General features: G+C 43.2%; 1 non-coding gene across 1 annotated transcript; it reads right to left on the bottom strand.

Annotated features, from left to right (window-relative positions):
* TRNAA-CGC lies at positions 4278-4350 on the bottom strand. The gene has a single exon. It is a non-coding gene; the product is annotated as a tRNA-Ala (tRNA).

Genomic DNA, 6309 nt, shown 5'->3' with positions numbered 1-6309 from the left:
TTAGGATCTACTAACCAGAGAGTTAATCGGTTTAGAACTAAGACATGTAAAACGTGATTGTATTTGTAGCCCTAATACATTATCTAGATGTGCATAAAGTAAAGAATAGTAGGTAAAACGCAGACCATCGTCTTTGGTAGCAGAAAGAGCCAGGATCCGCCATCAGTGCCGGTTCTTGACGCGCGGAGTAGCCTTGCCGGAGGTGAAGAAGAGGGGCGCCGGGTCGTAGCGCGGCGGGGGTGGAACTTCCCGTCACTGCCTGCGACCCTCTAGATCGGATTAGGGTTAGAGATGTGGGAGGGAGTGTTGGCAGCGGCCAACTTCGTGGTGCGTGGCTCGGCTCTCCTCTCTTCTCTTTATACTGCAGGGTGACAGGGGCCCACCAGCCATTGAACGGCTGGGGCTCCCCGATCAGGAGCGGATCTAGCCGTTGGGCCATCCAGGGGAGAACGGATCCATCTGCATGGCCGTTGGGCCATGCAGGAAGAGATCAAATCTAACATGCACATCTAGAGGATACATATCATATTTCTGGCGCAGCATTTTGAAGGGAGTTCAGCTCCTTAAACAAGGCATAATTTGGAGGATTGGGAATAGTGCAAATATCAATATTTGGTCTGACACGCGGTTGCCCTGAGGATGCATAAGAAGATCCATCACACCACAGAGATCATCGCTCCTAACAAGAGTTTTGGACCTAGTTGATCCGGTTACACGGACATGGGATGAGCAAAACTGGTCATGGACACCTTTTGGCCACAAGATGCTAATGTCATTCTTAACAGTCCAATTGACGCTGCTATGCCTGATTGGCTGGCCTGGTATTTTGATTCAAATGGGAATTATTTCTCTGTAAAATCTGCGTACAAACTAGCTGTGAACATTTGAGATCACCAAATGAGGAGAGATGCCTCATCCTCAGGGTCAAATGGAGATGAAGAATTTAGATGGCAAAGGATTTGGCAGTTGAAGTTCCCAAATAAAGTTAAAATGTTCATTTGGCGTCTGGCCCACAATTCTCTACCTGTAAGACGAAATTTGATCGTAAGAGGGGTTAAAACTGGTACTATATGCCCTATTTGCAGCCGTTTGGATGAAGATTGTGGACACCTTTTCTTTAAATGTAAGAGAGCCAAGGAGTGTTGGCATGCCTTGAATCTAGAGCATATAAGAACAGGGCTGGAGTGTTGTACATCTGGGCACAAAACTGTAATGAAGATTTTGAAGCTAGAAAGGCAACAACAAACAAAGGTATTCATATGGCTTTGGCGATGGTGGTCTGCTCGTAACAAGGCTAATGCAGGAGGAAGAATGGCTTACAGATCAATGTGGAAATTCAATGCAAACTAATACACAGGTTTCAGCTTCTAGATGGAAACCCCCACCAACGGATTACTATAAGATCAATGTGGATGCTTCCTTTCATGCTTCTACAAATCAAGGAGGCTGGGGTTTTGTGGCTCGTGAGTGGGAAGGAAATTTTCTTGAAGGAGGAGCAGGGAATATCCCTAGAGCAGCTAGCGCGCCTTGCATGCTGAATCATTGGGAATTATGAAAAGCCCGGAGCATGCTGCTGAGTTGGGGATGACTAGAATTATTCTGGAAATGGATGTTGCGCTTGCCAAGGTGATCACGTCTACAGAACTCGATAGAAGTACTTTTAGTTGTTTGTTTACACATTTAGTTGTTTGTTTAGACAAATCTGTAACCTCATGGCGTCATATTTTGTACATTGCTCTGTTGCTGATAGTGTAGCGGGCTATGGGTGTACTCTGGAACATGGCTATATACCGTGTGTTTGGTTGGAGAGCGGGGCGAGTCGGGTCGGAGCGAACCCGTTCCCGTGGCTGTTTGGTTGGAGGATGGGAGGGTTGGGTTGGCTCCGTCCCTAAAAGCAGAAGTGCAACCAAACACTAGACGGGTTGGCTCCGTCCTCAAAAACTGAGTTGGATCCAACCCAACCCACTCAACCTCCAACCAAACACTTCCGCTACAAAATATGAAAGACTTAGCGCCTGTTGGGAAGCTCCGTAAATTGTTACACCTGTAATTTGCTTTTGCCTGTAAATTTCTTGCACACAAGAAAACAACCGGAATATCATTCCTGGGGAAAATATTGTTTGGGTAATCGTTGAAGAACAATAGCAGCAACAAAAGAAACGACCCAAAATCAAGCGGCCTACAATCCATGACCATCGAGCAAGAGCCAATTCTATCTACGAAGCAATCAAACCTGCGCAATCCATATCCTGAGTCCTGACATGCATGTCGCCGTCACTGGAGTTGTAAAAGCCGGCGCCCCTGGTGCTCGCCCAGAAGTGCCGGAGGGTGGCCTATGGGAGGAGTTGAACATGAGCCCCCAACTCGCCGACGTCGCCGACATCGAGGACGAGTCTAACGAGAATGGAGTCGAGTGGAGATTTTCATTTCCCGGTCGGCGGAGACTTTTTTTTATTTTACAACGGTATCAGCCTTAGCCAGATGTAAAATAAGTAGACTCACTAGCCATCCAAACAGCAAGTTTAGATTCAACTCGAGCCTATAATTTACATGTGTTTTGCCCAAACAAGCTGTATGTAACTCGGAGAACGTAAAGAAGACGTGCAATTCGTCAATTGCCAAACATGCACAGTGACTTTATCGATCTTGAAAACTGCAAGGTTAGTCTTTGGATTATTTAGATTATTAGTACCATTATAATTTTTTTTTTGAAACTTTAACATTATAATTTTCGTGGACTGAAAACAGCTTTCTTGGAAGAGCTTGCTGCAGTAGCCGTAACGCTGCAGTTACTGTACCTCTTTCTGCAGCTACTGTCCAATCAAAGCCCACCAGCCTTGTGGCTCCAGGAGTAGCAACGGCGAGAAGAGCTACTCTATTTGTTGAGGTTATTTGCAGAATTTAACAACCATTTAGTAGTATTTTTCTCTCACAACAAATCAATGAACAATACTTTCAACTATAGTTTTTCAGCCAAGCGAGCCAATTATTTCAGAGTATATCATTATAATTCTTTGTCACTTTGAAATATTTACGTTGTATGCTTGGAGAGACCTTGGGCCTAGGTACAGATATACATGGCATACGAGTATTTCCGTATAGACGATATTGCTCTTGGATTCAAGTGGACTAACGATTATTTGTCCAAAGGTATGACGTGTCAAGCAGGGCCTACGTTCAAGCTCGATGGCTATCTTACTCGTGTTGCACTCTGACCCTCTTTTGTGATGGCGGTTGAATCTTCTCCCATCCCATGTTAGTCCAATCTCCCTCGACCGCCCCATCAATGAAAATGTCAAAGCAAACTCAGTGAAAGGAAACATAGGGCCAGATCGACTGCAATTATAATACTCCACGAGGAGAGAATAAGCTAGTTGTTGCAGCAGCTGCCCCATCTCCCTCGATCGCCCCATTAATGGAAATGTCAAAGCAAACTCAGTGAAAGAAAACATAGGGCCAAATCGAAAACATAGGGCCAAATCGGCTACAGTTATAGTACTATGTGAGGGGAGAATAAGTTGGTTGTTGCAGCAGCTGCAGCTATGGCCTATTCTCTTCTCATATGGTACTGTGGCCACAACCTCTATAGCCGAACAAGCTCATATATACAACAAAAAAATCATGTTATGTGAAGCTTGTGTGTGTATGATCTCTATAAGATACTTTTTTCTCATCCTTGTAATGTTTTACATGATCTTAATGAATACTTTCACGAGAGAAAAAGTATAAAGTTCTACCAAAGGAATGTCAATCAAAAGAAAAAATGATCTCAATAAGCTACTTTTTCCCCATCCTTGTAATGTTTTTCATGATCTTAATGAATACTTTCACGAGAGAAAAAGGATAAACTTCTATCAAAGGAATGTTAAAAGAAAAAACTAAATACTTTCACGAGAGAAAAAGGTTAAACTTCTATCAAAGGAATGTCAAATGAAAAAACTGAATACTTTCACGAGAGAAAAAGGATAGACATCTATCAAAGGAATGTCAAATGAAAAAAACAAGGAATATTAAAAGAAAAAACTGAATACTTTCAGGAGAGAAAAAGGATAAACATCTATAAAGGAATGCCAAACGAAAATGAAAAAAGAAGGAATGTCAAATGAAAAAACTGAATACTTTCACGAGAGAAAAAGGATAGACATCTATCAAAGGAATGTCAAATGAAAAAAACAAGGAATGTTAAAAGAAAAAACTGAATACTTTCAAGAGAGAAAAAGGATAAACATCTATAAAGGAATGCCAAACGAAAATGAAAAAAGTGCATTTAGCAAAACTGGAGACGCGGGGAATCGAACCCCGTGCCTCTCGCATGCGAAGCGAGCGCTCTACCATATGAGCTACGTCCCCATATTGATCACTGTCTTGCAGGTATTTCAAATAGGCTATGGACCAAAAGTTTACTAATTTCGATGCTCCTGCAGTGACATCAGTAAACGGGTGTTCAATTTGCTACTCGCATACTCGATCGTGTCGAAGAAGGTGGGGACGAAGGGCAGAAAAAATTAAGGGGCTCAACAAAAGTGTTACATCAACTTTAGTTTATTATAATTTTATTGGGTATCTTCATAACCTAGGATATCCAAAGCAGACAGCTTAAAACTCTATTTCCCCTTTTTATAATAATAATAAGTTGGAAAGTCCAAGCAATCATCTGTCATCTTACCTGGGACTCAATCACCGAGCCTTAGTAAGAAAGACAACTGGACCAACCAAATCCGTCTCGTCCGAGATCTAACCAGGCCTCGGAAGAAACCTAGAGCAATTTCATCTCGGCCGAGACCCAACCAGGTCTTAGACGAGACCAGAGCAATTATCTCGCTCGAGACCCAACTAGGCCTCGGACGAGACCAAATAATCTCTGCCTCGCCCGAGCCCCGGGCTGGGGCACTTTGCCCCTGATGAAGCGCTCAAGGCTTCTCAACCTCGCCAGGGGCCACGGTACGACAGATGAGACGCAGGGCACATCCTCACGCCCATGTCCACACCGTGCAGAGTAGGACATGACGAATACTATGCTACCTGCTCCCATCACTGTGGCACCTGCTACTGTCACTGTGCGTATGATCGAACTAGGGGGTAATGAACGACGTCAATCTTAGCCACGCGTGTACAAGGGTTGCCATGGCTGCTACAGGTAAGGGCATCCCATCTATAGTGTTGGTATGGCTCAGCACGAACGTGGCAGGAGCAAGCGCGTTCATACGATGGTCATAGACGGCTACAACACAAGAAATGGAGGGCCTCACCGTCCCTGTACGACGCCACGCTTCAACCCTCGCCTCGGATCAAGACCATCATGTCATAGCACGAACACATGTATCCCCTACCTCCCCTTGAAACTATAAAAGGGGAGGTAGGGCCTCATTCAAGGGGGGCGACACACACGTACATGGGCTAAGTCACACACGCTATGACGTTGCGACTCAGTCCACACCACGATGCACACACATAACGCACTTGGGGCTGAGACTTGAGACATGTTCTCTCTCGCATCCCGCTTGTAACCTCTGCTATGAGCACTTTGGGTGCAGGATAGTACAAATCCCCACCTCACACTAGACGTAGGGCATTCTCGGCCTAAACCAGTATAAACTCCTTGTGTTTTTCCTACATCACCTTCCGGATCGAGGACACACAGATACAAATTTACTAGTTAGTGTTTGGACCGCGAGTCCAGACACCGACAAACCTCTTGCAATAAAAAAAATATAAAAGTTTGAAGTAGTCTTATATTGAAAACATCGATCAACAATAAAATTCATAAAACACATCTAAAAATAAAGGTCGCGGCCCACCCTCCTCTAAAAAATATATCTAAAAAATAAACTTTTGTTCTGAAAAATTCTTTTGTTTCTTTTTTCCATAAGTTCCACCAATAGTAAATCATGACTCTGTCGAATGTCCTCCTATAGGATTTGTCGATTTATAGTGACCAAGTTGGTACTAGCTAGTGCAATTTATTGTGAAACCTCTGATGATTCTAAAAAATCGTTACTGGTTAATTTGCAAGAATACTTTGAATTTATTGAGTAACTGGAGTAACTTTTTAATGTCTCCTTCTAGTTTTTTTTTATCAAATCAAATATGAGATTCAAAATTTGATGCAGGTCACGTAAATGGTCTGAAAAAACAACAAAAACATTATTGCTGCAGCAGCGCATTCAGAATATGGAATGCTAACCATTTTGGTAACAGATGGAACACCGGGCTTGCAGGCATGTTTTTTTCACAAGTTAAAATTGATGAATTTTTACGTAGTACAATCTAACCAGTGCTGCAAAAAAATACCTATATTATTCACTTTAG

The sequence above is a fragment of the Sorghum bicolor genome, chromosome 2, assembly GCF_000003195.3.
Source record: "Sorghum bicolor cultivar BTx623 chromosome 2, Sorghum_bicolor_NCBIv3, whole genome shotgun sequence".
NCBI lineage: Eukaryota > Viridiplantae > Streptophyta > Magnoliopsida > Poales > Poaceae > Sorghum > Sorghum bicolor.
The sequence above is the reverse complement of the archived record's forward strand: the minus strand, read 5'-3'. Positions and strand labels throughout refer to the sequence as shown.